General features: G+C 37.6%; 1 pseudogene; it reads left to right on the plus strand.

The window, feature by feature from the left end:
• The first annotated feature begins 2,910 nt into the window (after window positions 1-2,910).
• LOC114041357 lies at window positions 2,911-3,842 on the plus strand (annotated as a pseudogene).

A 3,842-nucleotide genomic window follows, 5' to 3' on the forward strand; every position in this document is an offset into this window, starting at 1 on the left:
ATTGTGAAGAAACTAGGTGGTACAATAGATAAATCACTGCATCTCAGATTAAGAGGACTGGAGTCCAAATCTTGCCTTGGACACTTGCTAGCTGTGTCACCTAAATCTAAAATGAGAGGAAATCCTCTCATCCACCCCTTATCATAAAATCTAGCATAGAGATTGAAATATAAAATGGGTAATTTGGGCTCCAAACCTCAAGTTGAGCCAAAGAATAGGCTATACAGACTGTAGCAAATGAGGACTAAACAAGAAGTATTGGAAAGGACATAAAGAGTTTCTGGCCATCGCTACTCTTCTTCTTTCTCTAGTACCTTTAATAAAGAAAGGAGCTATACTCATGCTCTCTGCTTGGAAAACAAACGTCCCATCAGGAGACTGGCGTGCCATATGTCAAGTATACAAAAAGAGACTGGGACAAGTACTGTTGGGACCTTATTCCATTCAATCCGTAGAAATATTTACATAGTTGTATGTTTATGGTTGTTACAAATAATTATAATGTAAACTAGAATTAGTTGTTTCAATATATTTTATGTTTATGTTACACTAGAAATGTCTGCAAAAGTTTCTGTGTTTGTAAATATTCCCTAAATATTTCTCAGGCTCACTCACTCTCTCTTGCCAGCAAATTCTTATGTTTAAATGAATGATTATTCAACCTACACCCACATCACATCAACTGTTTTATATATATATAATATATATATATACATATATATACATAAAAATAACATTTAAAGTCAGAGTGAATACACTAGTCTAGAGAAAAGACCCCTGTGCAAAATTTGGCTTGAAAGTTGGAAAATTTAAATGTATCCACTATACTAAAGACATGATTTCCAAAGGCACGAGTCATTTTAATTTCCTGTGGTGTGATAAATTTGGTGCCTTTTCTTCTTATCTGAAATCTTGTGGGTAGAAAATAGAGAACAAATGGAAACTCACCACAAGACCCTTATAACTATATTTTTTCTTCATGGCTTTGCTGGCTATACCAATTTTTATTTTGTTTCCTTTCTGTTGTGCCTTTCCATGTACTTGGTAATACTGCTGGACAATAGTTTTCTCATTACAATAAGCATGCTGGACTCTTGCCTCCACAACCCCATGTACTTCTTCCTTAGTAATTTCTCCTTCCCAGATATCTGCTGTACATGTGCTTCAGTTCTTTTGTTACTTAGGAACTTCTTTTCAGGGCAAAAAGTCTGCTTCCTTCATTAGATTTAGACTACAAATGCTCTTTGCCTTTGCCATGGGGTCTATGGATAAAAATGGTGACCCACTGTTAGGACCTTGCCCAATTAATTATTCTTGGCTGCATGGTAATCTCCAGTTAATTTTCCCTTAACAAATCATCATCTTCTGACTATTTGTAATGTAGGAAGGAATGGGAGAAGATACAGTAACAAAACAGTCAACCATGCAGAGAAGAAGAAAGCAGAACTCCTGTATCATAAGACTAAGAAGCAGCTTTCTGTTGTTCATAGGGTAGAATATCTTTGAACCAAAACTAACTTTCCTATTAAAAAGGACCAATTTTCTTCCCACAATTCCCATAATATCTTGAAATGAAAGAGGTGATTTTTCCTAGAGGTTCCAGACCAATGTGACAAGACTAAAAACAATGGAAGAACAGAGACAGACTTCATTTCCACTCTTCTGTCTTATCTGGTGCTGCTTTTAGAGGAAATACCTCTGCTCTTTGGCTCATACATCAGCTAAAAAAAAAATTTACTTTTTGGGGCAGCTATGTGGCACAATGGATAGATCACTGGCCCTGGAGTCAGTAGGAGCTGAGTTCAAATCTGGCCTCAGACATAGAACATTTACTAGCTGTGTGACCCTGGGCAAGTCACTTAACCCCATTGCCTAGCCAAAAGAAAAAAAATTTACTTTTATATCTTGATCACTGGCAGGCTAAGAGAACTCCTGTCAAGATATATACACCAAGGATTAAAAGAGTTCTTGATTTACAAGCTAATTTCTTTATTTTTGCAGAAATATTTGTGCTAGCTATATCTTTAGGGATTTTTTTCTAAATCACAGCCTCAATCTATAGAAGGTATTTTCTATTTGTCTGTTTATGTGGGTCTAGAAATCTTCCTGAAATTTCATGTGCTTAAAAATATTTATTAAATTTCTCACTCCCTCTGCATTTGCTTCCTGTTATCCTTGGAAGTGAACACCTATTAATTGAGAGGGGGCTCAAGTTAGCTTAAATTCCTCTCAGCTACTGTTTTCAGAATACTGAGAGCTGCCCGCTAAGAAGGGGAAGTGAATGGCACACGTAGATCTCTTATCAAAGTAAATTGGCACAAGGTTAATGACAAATAGGTTTCTGAGCACATTGGGCTGGAGCTAGGATATCAGTGCAAAATCTGTCTAGACAACCTGGCATTGTAAAATGATCACCTTTCCAGGAGTTTACTGAAGCCACCTCATACTAGCTCAATGATTGTCAGATTTTCATTATAAACATTTACACCCCGAAAATTAGCAAGTGACATAAATCAGGCTTTGCATTATTATTTTATTGATTTCTAGACTAAATAAAGTCATGGATAAAATGGTAAATAATGCAGATCAGACTTAAAAGTATGTCATGTCTTTCCTGAGAGTCATTTGATAGACTTTTGCTGGGAACTAGTTATCCCAGAATATAATTTTTAAAACATTATGTGGGTCAGCTAGGTGGCTCAGTGGATAGAGCACAGGCCCTGGCGTCAGGAGGACCCAAGTTCAAATCCAGTCTCAGACACTTGACACATACTAGCTGTGTGACTCTGGGCAAGTCACTTAACCCCAATTGCCACACCCAAAAAAATGTGACATTTCAAAATCACTGCAGTAAGATAAATTTTGTGTTTTGTGTTTGTCTTACAGGTGGACAAAAGCAAATGAATAGAAAATCCAAATCAGACTTTGGTGACCATGTTTTTTCTCCACAGTCTTGCTGCCTACCCCAACTTTCATTTTATTTTCTTTCTGTTGTGCCTTATCATGTACTTTGTAGTCCTGCTGGGCAACAGTTTCCTCATTACAATCAGTATCCTGGATTCTCACCTTCACGCTCCTATGTACTTCTTCCTCAGTAATCTCTCCTTCCTAGACATCTGCTACACATCTTCTTCTATTCCTATGATACTTGTGAACTTTGTTACAGGGCAAAAATCCATTTCTTTTGTGGATTGTGGAGCACAAATGTTCTTGGACCCCCTTGGCCTGGGGTCTACAGAGTGTGTGCTACTAACTGTAATGGTATATGACCGATATGTGGCCATTTGTAAGCCCCTGAGGTACCCCATCATCATGAACAAGGGGCATTCTATGAAGTTGGTAGCCAGTTGCCGGATGGTAGGTGGATTGATTTCAGTAATACAAACCACCCTAACTATGCGGTTGTCATTTTGTGGGAACATCATTGATTATCTCACATGTGAGATACTGGCTGTTTTGAAATTGGCCTGTGAATTCCCTCAATATGATTATTACATCAATTTTAAATATCATTATAATAATTATTCCAGTGGTGTTTATATTCATCTCCTATTTTTTCATCCTCTTTACCATCTTAAGAATCAATTCTGCTGAGGGAAGGAAAAAAGCCTTTTCTACCTGCTCAGCCCACCTGACTGTGGTGATCATATTTTATGGGACCATCCTCTTCATGTACATGAAGCCCAAGTCCAAAGACTCCCATGCAACAGATGAGCTGATTGCTCTCTTCTATGCTGTGGTCATTCCCATGCTGAATCCAAATCATTTACAGTCTGAGAAACGAGGATGTGAAAGGAGCCGTGAAAAAGCTGAGCAAAAATATTTTCTCACAGAAAACATGA

This window comes from Vombatus ursinus, unplaced genomic scaffold (assembly GCF_900497805.2).
Source record: "Vombatus ursinus unplaced genomic scaffold, bare-nosed wombat genome assembly UNPS02014171.1, whole genome shotgun sequence".
Lineage (NCBI taxonomy): Eukaryota > Metazoa > Chordata > Mammalia > Diprotodontia > Vombatidae > Vombatus > Vombatus ursinus.